The sequence below is a fragment of the Monomorium pharaonis genome, chromosome 10 (genome assembly GCF_013373865.1).
Source record: "Monomorium pharaonis isolate MP-MQ-018 chromosome 10, ASM1337386v2, whole genome shotgun sequence".
Classification (NCBI taxonomy): domain Eukaryota; kingdom Metazoa; phylum Arthropoda; class Insecta; order Hymenoptera; family Formicidae; genus Monomorium; species Monomorium pharaonis.
Window position 1 is genome coordinate 3,959,173 of NC_050476.1, and position 16,289 is coordinate 3,975,461.

At 43.1% G+C, this 16,289-nt stretch overlaps 1 protein-coding gene across 6 annotated transcripts in view; it reads left to right on the forward strand.

The window, feature by feature from the left end:
- Positions 1-16,289, forward strand: part of LOC105830822 — a 232,470-nt gene that overhangs the window by 14,569 nt on the left and 201,612 nt on the right. For all 6 annotated transcript variants that reach the window (XR_004964778.1, XR_004964777.1, XR_004964774.1 and 3 more), the window contains one exon: positions 9,898-10,073. The gene's annotated coding sequence lies outside the window, so the exon portion shown is untranslated. The remainder of the gene's footprint in view (positions 1-9,897; positions 10,074-16,289) is intronic.

Below are 16,289 nucleotides of genomic sequence, written 5' to 3' on the forward strand. Positions count from 1 at the left end.
TGCGCGGCAATTTTTATCCTCATCGTCCATACCGATAAATTTTCTCGTAAAGAAATTTCATCGCTGATGATAATATAAAAATTTATACAATATTTAGACACCGCGCAACAGCAAGTGACGATCGATATATTTATTTCTGTGTGACCATAAAAAACTATTTTAAGTTATTTTAGCTCTGATTATTCTTACAGATATTATTGCATTCGTTTAAAAGAAAGTTTTACGCCAAATTTCACAAAATATTATGTTGTAATGAAATTTACTTCTTTAATAAGATTAGCGTGCGTAATATTAACGCGACAGTTTGACAGGCTCATTTAGCGCTAAATCTGTGATGAGGATACGGGCCGTACCATATCTACATAGAGATATACGGCTTCCAATTTCGCACAGTGGGTCTACCCGCAGTTCATTCTGTGCTTCGATGGGTCGAAAGCGTCACCGGCGAAAGAGTCGCCTAAGAAGAGCGGGGGGATCGGGGAACAAAGCGCGATATATTTTACACGCCTACCGGAAGTGCGGTGGTGCGCGCCAGGATGAGCGAGCCCCGAGATGAGGGAGAGGAAAAGCAGGAGCCGGCACACATGGAAGGTTTCGAGGCAGAATACACATCGCGTGAGAATGGCCGGTCGCGTAGGAGAGGAGGAGGGGCTAAACAGGGTGATCGAGGAGAGTGCGGAGGGTTTCTTCGTCTTCCTGCGACACTCTACCCTTTCGTCCCTCGGTATACACGTCGACCGGAGCGATGTGATTCGACATTCGCACCCTTGTCCTGGCATCAACCCAATCTCCTTTGACACCCTGGGGACTATGACACGATGCAGTGCACACGCGACAAAAGAGAAAAAAAAATGCCTCGCTGCAGAGGAGGCTGAAACGCGAGAGCGACGGGATACTGCCAGTCGGGATACCGCATTGTGAATATTACGTATGTATTATAGACGTATTCTCGCTCGTTAGCTATCGCCGATTTCATATCGCGTTCGATATCGCATATGGAATTAAGTAGAGTGCAGCAGAGTACAACGTAGAAAGAATAATTAAAAAAATCGAATTTTAACAATTTTAAAGACTTTTAGACTTACTATAATGCTCTAATCCGCTTATTAATGTCATTATCTTAATAATTACTTTTAATAATTACAATAGTTATTAATACGAAAGACATGTTGTATCATTATGTATAATAATTTTAAGGCAAACTCGTATCTGACAGAAGAAAAAAATTACTCGTATCTCGAGCACGTTTGTGAAGCATTTTTATAGGACAATAGCTGACGACTTCAGCATCAAGTTTGACATTGTCGGATGCTGCTACTTTCGGAATTCTGGGAGAAGTTACGGCCGCGGATTACTTTCCTAATCTACGAGAAGGGCGTAAATTAATGAAAAGTTACCGCGAACCATTTCCTAAGATCTCCGTGGAAACGGTTCCCCTGTAAGGTTTTATTAATCCTATTCATGAAGCAGGGTTCGAGTTACCGGCGCGCAGAGAAGTACGTCTCGTATAATCCCTGTAGTCGGTAGTTCGAGTTTCACGGAAACGCGTCTTCATTAAGCCCTTTCGTGCGGTGCCGGTACTCGGTTCGTTCCTAGAAAAAAGATTGAGCCTCCGATTTTAACTTTGGAATTTCTCGTACGAATATATTAGACGCACCCTATATTTCTGTTAGCGCCGTTGGGAATCTGAGTTTATCGGTGTGTAAGAACGTAATTGCAGTCCTCTTTATGTGTAAAGAGACGAATGGCATTTAGAGATTATCTTTCCTCCTATATTACGTTGTATCTACTTAACTTTAATTCTATATCTAGCATTCCGACAGATTTCCAATATTCCTTCTTTCATAATCCTTGCTTCATTAACAATTTTATTTATTTATTCTAATTAAATTACACTTATATGTACAACAAAATTAATATTTTTTAATTATTATCTTTATATTTACTGTTTTGTTACTATTTTTATGATTTGTGTCCGAGTTAAAGACATTTGTAAAATCAATGTAACAAACATTTATAATTAATGTAACAAATTTTAATCAATAGAATTCGGATTTCGATTTCGATCCGTTTTTGTACAACACGTAAAATATCTATATTTTATATTTAACTTCATATTTTCCAAATATAAATCTTCGCGTGTGAAGTTTAATAAGGCCCGAGCACAGTGTCGTATTATTTGTACGATTCAAATATCGTTGAATAATTTCGGACGTGTCATCTCTTAATGGTACCGGATCCAATTCAAAATTGGACACGACAAACTAAATAACCAGCGCGAAATCCGAGGGGCCGTTCATGCGTTTAAATGAAATCGTAAAGTGCGTTTAATAAGCCCCGCTACTCGATCTCGCGTTAGCTCCCGCCATCGTCGAGGGACTACCATTTAAAGCACGTCGCGCAGAGTTACGGGGGGTTTTCGGCGTTTCGGGCCCGGAACTAATAAACCCGTTTACAATCTCCCACATCGTCATACGGCCGCGCCGCGAAATTACGCGGGGATTACGCTTCGCTATTCTTGATTTACGTTTGAAAACCGGTAGTACGCTACTGCGCGTGTACGCGCGGGCCGCCCATTTTACAGCGCCGCGCTGCTATTCTTGGGGTTCCGATTGCGAAATCAATCTCGGTCTCGCTCGTAACCCGGCGGCCCGTGCGCTCTCTCCGGGTATCGGACACGTCTTTCGCGGCCCCTATAGCGTTATTATAGACCGAGTATACCCGCCGCGATATAACTACTGACTTACGTCTCGTAATTCATTAAAGCGGTACTCTTGCCGTTTGGATTGGCCGGTCGGCTGGCTGGCTGGCTCTCTTCGGCTCTCCTCTGTGCCGGGCGAAGGGCGGCGTGGGATGAGGCCACGGCATCCGCCTCGTGTATTAATTATTGCAGCGCTGTAGACGCGGAATGTACAGAGGCGACGTCAATTGATTCTGTAACGGCAGACGCGGTCGTTCCTACGTGCGCTTTCATTCTCGTCCGACGTTTCTTATACCTCTCGCCTCCTTCGTTCTTGCCGCGTCTTAAACGTCGCGCCGTACTGCGTACGGCTACAAAATGCATTTGGGTATCGATTTATCTTTAACGAGTTTTCAACGGCAGGGGATAAAAACGTTAGCGATACTTTTGCTTGTCCATTAAGAATAGTTATATGAGTCCTCTCCGATAAAAAGGATTGGCGTTCTATTATCAATGTAGGTCGTTAATTACGCGACGCGGCTCGCTCGGTAATATTTTTCAGAAATTCCTTAAGGTTTATGCTCGCCCATATGATACACGTCTGACGGTGTGTACCATACCCGTATTCGATTACCGATGTAAACGATGCGGAGCGGAGTTCGTATCGTAATGAACAGTATTTTCTCTCACGCGAGCAAAACCAACGAAGGGGCATCCTATCTACCCGAGGATTGGCTGGTCGTGTCGAAGTAGTATGTGGACGGTACGATATAACTACTGAGTTTAAAAAAAAGATTTAAAAAAGAGGCGTCGATTCACTTTGAACAGCTGCCGCATTCGAGAAATTCATTTTTATTATAAATTAACCTGGCGCGAGTGAGAGCGAAAAAGAAAGCGATTAATAGCCCAACTATTCGCTCGCTGACGTTGAAATATACAATCATAATCGTGTATCAGTCTTTGAATAATTATCAAAGCAAAATTGAGTGACGCGAAAAAGCAGATCATAAGGTCTTTTGTTTAGAATAATTCGACAATTATTTAATATGTAAATTAACCTCTTTCATTGAACAATATGCTTAGTAAAAATAATAATTTGTTTAGAGGCACACGCGTGTGCATGTGGCTGCATTCAAATTCAAATGACATTCCGTTCATCTTTTCATATCGGATAAATCGTTCGTGGAACGATTCTGCGCGAAATTTCTCGTTCAATCACGGCGCGAATTTCACGTCTCGTAATAAAAAAGTGCCGCGTGCCCCCAAGATCCTCGGCAAGGATGAATCGAAGGAAGACGAGCGTCCGGAGAGAGGACCGAAGAAGACTTCTGTAACGCAAAGTAATATGGCGCGGTTAATTTGACGAAAATTGCGAGGCTGTCTGCCCTTATCCATCAATTTTAATTCAGCTCGCGGCCCACCCACCGAGGGCGTGCCGCCCCTGGCAACTTCCGCTCGCGGTCCTTCCGTGAAAAGAGGCGCGGGCCTCTCCCTTCGCTCGTCCCTTCGACGGAGAGGGACGAAAAATCGCTATTAATCGTTGTCAGGCCGACGACCCGAAAATACGATCGTTCGTTTAAGGTATCAAATGCGGATTCTACCTAAAATTTATTTCACTAGCGTTAAAAGGGTGCCATTAACAGAAAGACAAATATATGAATATGAAACGTGATGCTTGAAAGATTGATCACTGACTTAAAGAATATTCTACTTTTATAAAATTTTATGTCTTTGCTTTTTACCCCTTTTTTGAATATTCTATCAATGTAATATAATAATGAATTGTTTCAAATAATAATAATGCATGCATATATGTATAATTATACTGTATAATTATGAGTAGTTATTTAACGTATACACATTCTACATCTATTTTTGTTTTTTACTGTCATCTTTCAATTTTTTGTTCATAAAATTGAAATGCTTTTTTTGCTTCAGAAGGTAAAGAAAATAAATTTTTACAATTCGCTATCCTTTTTAAATTTCTCTATGCCTGATACTTAATTCTTTTTACAGTCAAGGTATATTGTTAACAAAAGGTTCTTTTCAATCCTACGTCTTCTATCCTCGTAACGAAATATGGTCCACGTGCCGTTCGTCAAGCGGATTAGCTTTTAGAATCTTCGAACTTATACATCTACCTGTCGGATTTACCCTCTACCTGGTTTCTTCGGATGTTTTTCTTTCAATTCCCATGAGACAATATCTCGTATCAGTTTGATCGGCATAAATTAGAATAGGTAACAATGCTTATAATTCTTCGTGTTTAGCATAAGTAGTAAAACTTAAGTGATAAACGAGATGGATTCCGACTAAATCGTTTAAAAAAATCATCCGTGTTTCCTCTTAGTTATAATGTATTGTCCTGTTATCTGTAATCTATGATAATTCTTAGATTCCTACGCAGAAACAAACTTGTCATCCTATGTGATATACATATATCATCATCCATCAAATTGCTCTGCATATTTTTTCTCTACCATTTTTTCCGCGCCGCGTACACGTATATAAAACACGTGCGCGTACACGCGCACGAATTTACGTTATTTTGTATAAATTATTCAATTCGTGGCGGAGGGGGAGGGAGACGTGCGTTTCATCATTAGAAATTAATCAGAAATACCAGCTAAACGAGTCTCATTCTGTTTGCTACACACCTCTGAAGACTTTATTACACTCGAAGACTTGGTCGTAACTTCTCTATTAGGAAAGCAAAGTTTCCAAGTATCTGCGAGATAGGCGCCGAGTGTAAATTCGTTGCAGGTGCGTGATTAAGGGGAATAATAAGAAGCTACCTCGGCCGGTATCCAAGAGAACGGCCGCGATCCTTTCGAAACGACGATGAGATATTTCCTCGGAGGTAATCGCGCGTAAGAAGCACTTTCCAGTACTTTTACGAGATGTGCATTAACGCGCCGGGGACTGGTTTATTCGCGATACGAGGCGAAAAAAGCGTGATAGCCATATCGCACGAGGCTCTCAGAGGCCTCGAGAGACTCACTGTCATGTGTCGGATGAAAACTCAATGACGACCGCGGGAGATTTTCTTCCGCGGAAAGGGAGAGAGGGCGGGGGAGTAGGAGGAGGTGGTATACTCCGCACCTCTTGGCCGGTCGTTAAGTAAGACGGTTACATTGAGAGATGGCCAATGTAAATTGCGACGGCACGGTACGTATGTGTCGTGCGGTCCGTGTAACGATACATCAACGTCAGCAAATTGTGATAAATAAAGCGCAATTGAAGGCGAGAGGACGGACGGACGGACAGGCAGGCACGGTTGGACGAAGGTGGATTTACTTTTCAGCAGATGCTAAAGCCGTCTGTGAATCCCTATCTCTCGTCAGAGCAGAGCACGATGCGCGCGCGCTAACGACAACCGTAATGAGTTGCTATTAATTAACGAGGCTCATTGGCGTAACGCGCATAATACGAATCATCGGCTATAATGGACGCGGCAGCGAGGCGACTGACGTCGCCCGCGGACAAACGAGAGATGCAACTCCCCCAGGATGTTGTCACTTTTACGGTTGTCGCATTTCAAGAATGTTTCAGTGTATTCAATACAGCGGTAAAATCGAAGCCAATCTGTCGGAAGAATAAATATCCTTTCAAACGGACAATTGACATATTTAGAATAATTGTAACAAGATAGTAAATTGTAAGAAATATAATTAAAAGAATTAATAAATAATACAATTTAATTAATTGTAACAAAAATATAGAAAAATAAGAAATAGAAAGGTACGACAAAAGAAATTATTATTTTACGTTAATATGTGCGTGATATAGCGTGATAAATTTAATTTGTCATGAAATCTACACTTTAAATATTTATAAACGAATCTGGGATTGCCTTGGTATAATTATCCGGAGGTAAAGTATGACGTTATCTCAAATTATAGTTGTTAGTCGAGAGACTTGTCGAGTCTAAGTGCTTCTATTATACACCTCGGCAAACGTCAAAGAGTCGTGACAATCAGAAATTCCCCGGTAGCCCGCGATCTATCGTCAGTCTGTTAAACTCGCGGCGAGCCGTCATTAAATTATTACGCGGTTGCCACGGGGAGAGAGAAGGGGGGGGGGAATAAACGCGCGATTATCAAAATTATTCGGCTGTATATCGTTATTAGAGCTAAGAGCGCGAGTCTCTACGTATCCTCGGAGTGCGACAGTATGGCGGGCCCGCCGAGAGCCGCTCGTTATCGTAATTGGATAATGCCCATACTAGACCCGCTTTTCCTTGTGCCGTCACTAACGGTAAATGATCTGTACACATGCAACTATAAAGTATAAATATATAGATCCGTTGAAGGGCTTTCTCGATTTTCTACAAATTTGTTTACTTTCTTTTGCGCCCGGAGGCGAATGCCAACTTTTGGGGGACCTGATAATTATTTTTAAAAGCCACAGCTAAGCACATAAAGCGAGATACTTAATTTTAAGAGACCGAGACAAATATCTCGGAGAAAATTACTCTCTAAAATTATATTCCTTCGTACAATTGAATACCTGAAGTGTAAGTTGCGAGAGTACATTTGCTCTTTCTTCCTTTAAATACCTAACTGACGAATCATCCATTCCGTTGCCTATATATGGGTGTATCGACAAGGAGGCGTATAGGGTTTCCGCGTTATCTTTGAGACGAAAGGAGGCCAGGGTACAGAAAATAAAGAAAAGAGGAAAAGGAGGAAGAGCCTGCCACCGGACCGTGTCTGGACCGCATCGCAAGCATTACCGTGGGCACTATAGAAGCAATCAACGAACGATGGAGTGGAGGAAGGGAATCGTCAGCGCTATCTACGTAATATATCGTGGGTTAATTAATCGTTTAATGAAACAGTAGTTAGCCGTGATGATTGTGATATTTTATTATTATCCCTCGGCGAGGAGAGAGACTCCCAAAGATCGACGGACCGACGACCTTAGAGGGACGCATGGACGACGGCTTGGGATAACTAAGGAAGAAGGAGGTGAATGCGAAAAAAGAGGATTGCTGACCGATGATAGAAAGAGAGAAAGAGAGAGAGGAGAGAAAGAGAAAAAAAAGGAAAGAATGAGAAGCCTGAAGAGGAGGACCAAGAAGCAATTTGCGAGGAAATCGTTGCTGCCTGCCAGAGCAGCGATTGTTCGCGCTTGATGTATGGAATGTTCATGAATGATTTTCGTTATGTTATCACGCGTGTTGTTGCGCCTAACGAGATTTATGCCGTAGTTTCTCGAAATTACGTTCTCAGGGTGATGGGGCCAATTTTCTATTTCGCCAGAGAGTGATTTGCACGCCGCGGCCGGGCGATTAAGACCGACTGATTGCGTTGCAGTGCGATATAAAGTTTCGGAGTAAGAAATTAATTTTTTGTTCAAGATTAACACCGACAAAACTCGAGATTAACCTATTACTGTGACGGGTTACTCGCGCAATATTTTCCATATTTTCCGCAGTGCACATAAATAACATTCCTAATTTCCTGTTGTGATACATTGTACATTTCATTCGTTCAGTTAATCGCATTTACAAAGCTTTTCGCGCATTTTTCTTCGTCCACGAATTCTTGTATTGCAGATCTTCAAGTTTAAGACAAGAATAATTTCTTTATTATCATCGGATGAAATAAAGCTGGAGAGAAATCGATATATTACGTCTGATATACAGCTTTCAGTTAGACTCCGAAAAAATTAGATACATTTGGTGGGATCTATCTAGCACAAGAAATCGTTTCTCGCCACGTCGCAGAGCTATCGTTGGGCGCCCGGTGATAAATCAACGCTGCAAACGGTCGAGCGATCGCCGTGAAATAAATGCAAGAGGCAGCGGCAATGGCAGCAGTGTTTTCCTGCTCTCACACACGTCGTTCCCGCGCGTGACGTGTAGCCTCGCAAACGTAGAAATTCCGTGCCGACGACGACACGGGCCAAGAATTCATGTCGGTGGTCGGCGAGCTGCTCGCTCGTTATAATACACGAGAGCGTTCAATGGAGCGTTTAATAATGATGATTTGGTGGTCGTCGGTTAGGTCCCATCTTCTTTTAGTTCCCTCACCCCGCTGTTTCTTTTCTTTTCTTCTTTCTCACCGCTTCTTCATCTCTTCCGCACCGCCATAGATCGCCTCCGTTTTCTCTCATTGTCTCCTCTTTTCCTCCGCTGTTCGTTTCGGTAGGTGGGATGTGTACTTCTTGTAGAGCGAGTGATTGATCGCTTAAAAAACTAAACTCCACCGCGTACCATGAGATCTGGACCTGTGTCGACCTCTCCTCATTGCTTCTCTTCTTCTTTCTTCTTTCGTTCTTCGCCTCATGGTCACCATTTCTCGGTAGCTGTTGTGAACCCAGCGATGCATCTTTTTTCGTTATGCCATTTTTAATCAGCCGATGTCGGCCAAATAACCATCATATCCTTAGATTCACGAGAGAGAGATCCCGGCCCTCGATCATTGCGACGCTCATGGAATCGAGATAAATTAATCGATAGCGATGATTTCCATTACGGTCGTATTCAACGGTGGAATTCTTTTTTCTCGCTCCGCGATAGTCATATTAGTACATATATTAAAGAGTTATAATTAAAAAAAATGATTATCATTTTTAGTTTTACAAAAACTACCTATCTGACCTACATTCCAGTTGTTGTAATTGCAATATGTATATCCCTCTCTGAAAAAGAGATATTGTTTTTTCGAGATGCTAATTGGCTGTCTCGTTATCAAGTGCGTTGTGACTTGAATCACTTTGTGTCATTTTCAGCTGTCGAACTATCAATTTTAATAGTTGATTTAAAAACTTTATTAAAGGAAAAAAGAAAACAGAAGAGACGAATATAGTATAACTATGTTAGCCGTCCTCTCGGACCTGTAATTAAAGCGCGTGCGCGCCCAAGAACGGACGCGTCGATGCGCCTCGATTAAAAGGCAACCGGCGTCGTCTCGCGTGAAATGGCAATCCAAGTTTGCCGATCGTAATTCAAACGCGCTTCCGACCGATAAAATATGACGGAGTAACTAGCCGCACGGGCACCGTAAATTATCCTCTAAATGCCGCGCGCGCGCTACGTAAACTACTACGGCACAAAATCTCGGAGGGGGGGGGGGAGGGGACAAAAAGGCGCACCGAGAGCGTCTTGAATCCGTGAATTAAGTTATCTCCCACTAATCGACTTCCGAGCTGCGCGCGAGTGTAATATACTCGATCGTAAAATCAAACTTTATTTCACATTCTTGTTCTAGGGACACTCCCTTTACACAATCTACGTGTAAGCGGCCGGTTGGACGATCGTCATCGCCTAGCTCGCCTTTTACGACTCTATTGCGATGTGACACGACAACAGGGTTAAAGAGTCGAGCATACCTGAATGCGATGGCTACTGCAGATGGATTCGCCCTGTAACGACTTTATGTCCACGGTAAGTCGATCTTAAGCTGGAATTAGTACCTTTACGTGCGCAGAAAAGTCCAGAAGCTTCGATGCGCCCTATGGCGCAATAATTCGGTTTGGCGAGGCCTTGCGATATTTCGATTTATCCATAATGAGAATCCCAGGCTTCTATTAGATGTCGCATGAACGCGTTGTTGCTTCGTTTTCTCTCTGTCTCTCCTTTCTCTCTCTACCTCATTTAGAATATTCCACTCGTACATCAGGGAAATCGAAGAGGCTTCCTCGGCGAAGTTCCTCTCAGCCGCTGGTGTCCCCTCATCGTCCTCCGCGTTTATGTTCACGTCACTCTCCGCAGCGCAAGCTTTTTTCGACGTTCTGCTCTTGGTTTATCTCCCCGGGACATTTCCATCCTTGAGCTTTGTCAGACTAACTGATCGCTAGTCGCGTACGATCGATCGATACAAGTTCGATCGTCTGTAGTCAACTTGCAAATGCGGAGGGAAAAAAGGAGGGACTCGTCGTTTTGTGCGCGTACGCGAGCCGTAGAGTGAGCATTAGATATATTAGACAGATGAATGCATTGTGCGCGAACGACGAGAAGACGAATGGAATAACGAGACGGGTGTCGTGCGAGTCCTTTGACCTCCTCTCTCCACACGGTCCATAAAACCCTAACCCCTTTCCCGCGCTGTCCCGCTCCCTTTCGCCTTTACTCTCTCCCGCTTATTTTATCGATCCGACGCGTTACTATGTAACCAATATGGTGACGTTACTTGACGCGCTCTCGCTGGGTTTGCGGTTGTTACGAGCGACGAGCTAATCCTTCGGTAAAGTCGCCTCGGTGACGTCCGGTCGTTATGAACTCTCCTACTGTGTTTCAATATTTCCTTTATGCCTCGCGAACCGCGTTAGTGACCGGTCTTTATATTTCGTGCACGCGCGTAAAAGCGGATGTAATAACTTTGCGTGCATATGCGGCGGCAGCATATACCAGGATAGAACGTCGCTACATAGGCATTGGTGTAACGAGCGCAACATCGTGATCGCAACGTCGCCGTCGTTGCAGATTTTCCCGTGGAGTATCCGAGCACTAAATGCTCGAAATCATCAAACCATCATCAAACGATTACACCCCGAGACCGTTCGCAACCTACTCCAACCACATCCAAGTACCGCAATAAAGTTTCGTTCATGATTGTAGAAGCTCGGAGAGATCGAGATGTCCTCTTGAATTCCAGCCACGTTCTTCTCGAAGGTTTGTTGAACTGTAATCGACCTGCTCGCCTTTCGCTAGTTACTGTATCTTATCCCTTCTGGTCTCTTTTTGCATCTCGTTAAAAGAAAAACTCAGATATCTTACGAGTTTTCTTTTTTGTAGACGGTTCTCGAGAACCGTCTTTTTACTTAGTTTTTGTTTAATAAATCACACTTAGAGAAACGTATTCAAATTGGCGTTAAAAAAATTCTTTAGTACATCTTTAGTTGGAAGATAGTTAAAACTTGTTCTTAATTCTATAAATAAAGAAAATCAGATTCTTGACTATCAATAAATACAACAGCGATATCTTCTACCGTCTTCTCCTTGCTCCTCGAAAAATCGCCATTTTAGAAGATACCAAGAGAAATCGGACCCGCGTCGCAGAAGCAAAGTAACAAAATGATGTAGCGAAAACGACCAAGAAATACGCAAGACAAGAAGGCGAAATCGATGGGGGCAGCCGGACCGGGCACAGGGGCAGGGTACGATCGTCAAGAGATCCGCGGGCAGATTTAGCGGCCGCCGCTGACAAGACAATAGCCGTTCCTCTCGTTTTCGGTGAACGCGCATTCCGCGGTCAGGTATGTGCGCTCCTTCACGAAGGAGTTCGGGATGCACGCGCGTCGCACCCGGCTTCGAGAAATGTTTCCCGTCTCACTTTCTCTCTCTCTCTTTCTTTCTCGCCCGGCCTTTCCTTGCTTCCACTCTGCTTGCCTTTTGTCTCTCGTGTCTCATTCCCTTAGTCCTCGCCGTCTCTCGTCCTTTCGCGTTACGCGCGAGGAATGGTCTCCATTCGTCTGTCCTGTTGGATCCACTCCCGCACATGTTTATCGCCGCCGTGAGAGTGACACTTTCGCACGGATACTACAGACGAGAGAATCGCCGGAAAGGGAGACAGCTAAAACGAAGATTCTACCGAGTCCTAATTCGGCGACTTTGTTCTTTTGTTCCTCTTATTTGATTCGCATCTTTTCGATAATAAATATTTCAATCAAAACAAATTGCGCGACAATTATTTATTGGGATATAATTATGATTAATTACATTATAATAAATATAAATATAATTATTGAATACGATAATTGTTCAAATGTAGCTTTTAAGGTAATTAATATAATCTGCATTTATGTTGCATTTGCGTCATTTAATGCCTTTAGTAATTACACATTAAAAGAAATAATAGGAGGCTTTTAATGTTTATAATATGAGAGAGACGATGAGAAAAAACGAAAGTAATAATGTAAATCATATTTACAGCATTTATTTTGCATATTATAATATTACATGAAATATGTGTTCTTACTTTTTCATTTTTTTCTTTTAAAGTACGCGCGTCATATATAATACAAAATACATAAAATAATTTATTAAATATTTATTATATTGCAAATATTCTCGATATATCTTTTGTTTACTTGTTACATACATTCTCCTGTGGAATGTACGTAACAATTCGTCTCTCGATTTCATTCCTTCTCGAGGGAGCAAATGATCCCGTCGTCCGGAACGAATCGCTCGCGATGCATCACTCGGTTCGAATCCGATCAAATCGTCGCGCAGTCGAAATAGAGCCGTTGCGGAAACCCTAGCGCACACCCACGTCCCACCGTTCGGATAGATAGTTTCTAATTAGCAAACTTCCAGCCCGAGCTGGAGCAACGAAATTAACATTTAACTGTGCGGACACCTGGACGCGGACGGACAGCTAACTAATGCGCGAGCCCGAGGAAGCTCGTTGAGCCGTGTCCATTGCATGCATATCGTCTGTGTGTGCATTTTACGCATACATATAAATCGATATATACCCCGGAACGTTAATATCTGTTTGTATACGTACATACGTCGTCCGTGTGCGAACGAACTGGAGTTCGTTGCGGTGCACGTTCCATTCAACCGCCGAACGTCTTTTGCCGTATGCTAGAGACGCATGCGTACGACGCATACGTAGATCCTGTATAGGACGAGACAGTGGGTACACATTTGTGAGGAGGATGAAGAAGGAGGGAAGACGCTCGCAGGAGTAGGAAGGCGGCGAGGTTCAGGACTTTGATTTACATTCTCCCTAATTATAAATGAAACGCGCGCGCTTATTGGCGCGTCAGTAGCCTCAAGAAGGATGAGACGCAGGCCGCACGAGCAGTGCAGCCTGCGTGCGTGCGTGCGTGCGTATGTACGTGTTAGTCGGCGTCTCTTTTCGATATGTCAGCGAGGAACGTCCGCAAGCACGAACGCACACGTGTACGTATGCGCGGTACACGCGTGAACGCGTGCAGGCGGTAACGAGCGATCCGTAGCTCCCAGAAGAAGCTTGCAGCAGGAATAAGGGAGGGAGAGAGAAGACGACTGATGTCGGCGTGCGAATTCTCTTCTCTCCGGCATTTATCACCCGCCAGCCGCGCCAGTTTACGCGCTTTTAGGTTGTGCGTGTGTGTGTGCGAGAGCTGTGCTCACGAGAGACGGATGAGAAAGGGACGGAGAAGGGAAGGAGAGACGACGGAGGGATACGTAGGAATACGCGAGGCGGATTGCGACTGTCTTGAGATTTATTCGTCAGTTGCTGCCTTGGGTTAACGAATGTAGATTCGCCGCTCTAAGAAACGTCGGTTATCGATAGCCGGAGATTTGTCCGATCTGGCGTATTCCGATTCGAGACGCCAGGAAGTTTGGAGGGGGAGGAGGAGAGAGAGAGAGAGAGAGAGAGGGAGAGGGAGAAGGGCAGACGATATCTACCAAATGTAGAGTGTCGAGTTTATTCGTGTAAATAATATGAAAATATCGTTGCGCTTATCAAGAGATGATGTATACATCGGCAAACGAATCGAAGATCGATTCTCTCTTCTAAGAAAACTTTCTGCGAGCCGAAATTGCGTTTGCTTCCTCGGAATCGTCGCCCTCGCGATTTCATCCCGTCACGCGACGCAAGAGGTAATAATCTGCCGCCGCGGTGGCAAATGAATCGGCAGTCGTCCCCGCAATAATGCGTAATGAATAATACATAACGAATGAGCGCGAAAGAGGCTGCTTTTTAAAGAGCAGTACGCGCGAGCGATTGTAGGGAGGGCGCGGCGCAGGTTCTTTCTTGCCGAAGGGAAAGGAACGACGGGCGAGTCGACTCGGACGACGAGATGCGCGAATCGTTTTTCTCCTCGGCATTTATCACTGAAGCAAGTTTACAGCGCCAGTTTACGCGCTTTTAGGCCGCGCTTGTGTGCGAAGACGAATGAAGAAGAAGAGGAGGAGGAGGAGAGAGGTGCAGCGTAGCGCGCGCGTTTCGACGACCGCGAGCGTTTCGACGATCGCACGGAGCATACAGACGCGACGGAGATGCAACGGTGCAATCTGCGCGGGCAAACGATATCGGGCTAATGAATGTAGATTCCGCACCGCGGCGAGCAACAGGTATCGATAGTCAGAAATTTGTCTCTGCGTCGAGATATTAAGTTACCAGCGTCGCGTGTGTGGGTAGAACGTCGCACTGAAAGCGCGCGTGTGCGAAGCTTTCGATTGCGCGGCCTTTAAAAAACACAAAGAGGGGTCCTCTCTCGATTCTCCTTTGAAATATCACTTGCGCCATTCGGAATGACGGCCCCCGGCAGTACGCACGCTGTACTTGCGTTGCATTTTTTCTTTGGAATATGTAACTTGCATTTGTTTTTATTTTGAATCATTACGTTACTTTCGATCAAAGCATTGAGAAGTGGGTGTAAAGTTTCTATTTAAAGAACGTTATTTGTTAATATTCATTTTTTTAATAACGTAAAATTAACATACATTTGACAAATGGCACATTAATAAAAATTACTTTTTTTCGCACTAGAACACTTAATAAATCATTACTAATTGCGTATTTGTTTTCGTATTTCGCATTATTGCCTCGCGATAGCTCGCCCGTTCTTTCTTCGTTCTTTTCAATAAACCAGCACTTTTCTGACAGAAAACGCGAGAATTATGCTAACCACGGTGCGGGTTTCGTGATTTGGCCCGACATGCATTTACGATGCAATGTAAAGGGTGAGGGTAGTTCATCGGCGCTAGAATCAGCCACGTTCGGATCCGTTCAAGCTCCCGCGAGCTTGAACGTTTTGCAATATTTATAAGCCGCATTTCAATAATATTATTCCAAGTCGTTCCGTTTCGTATCGCGCGAACGTTCGGGCCAGAACTACTCGGCGACTAGGGGCGAGATCTAATGCTATAGAAATTCAAATGGTGAGATGATGAATTCGTAGATTATCTTGGCCTAAAAAAGTGTGGTTTATTCGCGAACGATCGTTGCATCGCGCACAGTGGAGTATTCATAATAAAAATTGGCCAAAATTAGTTTCGACATGAAGCAAACTTTTACAGAAAATAATAATTAATAACATTTTTTATTTAATATTTATTATAATTTAACATGTATTGTTACGATAGTAATATTATAATAATTTAATAATAATTTAATAATTTAATAAATCAAAATCTTCTAATTTAGATTCGTCAACTTCTTCGTCGTCCATCGTATTATCTTTTGATCTCAACTTATTAGGATAAAAAAGCTAATGTTTTGCTACTAAATAATTTTTTTTTTCTTAGGTCGTGATCGCGAGCTTATTATAAATGGGTCTGAATTTATTAAAAATCCATTTAATATGTCTCTGTTACAAGCTTTTTTGGGGAATTTTCTCGAAAAAATTTGTTGACGGAAGTGTTTGTTTCGTGCTTCAGCAGTTTTTTTTGATAGTTGGCCAATGGGTACTAATGCGTGAGAAATAACTGTAGCTTCATGGATTAACATTTTATGCATTGTAGGTGACATTGGGTGATTGTTTAGTTCAACAATTTGGCCACGTTTAAAACAGTCATGCGCCTCAGTGTAGATGTTATTAAGTTCTTTAGTTATTTTTCAACTATTGATTCAGAATTATGAAAAAAAGATTTTTTTTCTGTGTTAAGTATAATTTATATTTTTGAATTTTGGCCAAGTTTTTAGAATAAATACTCCTA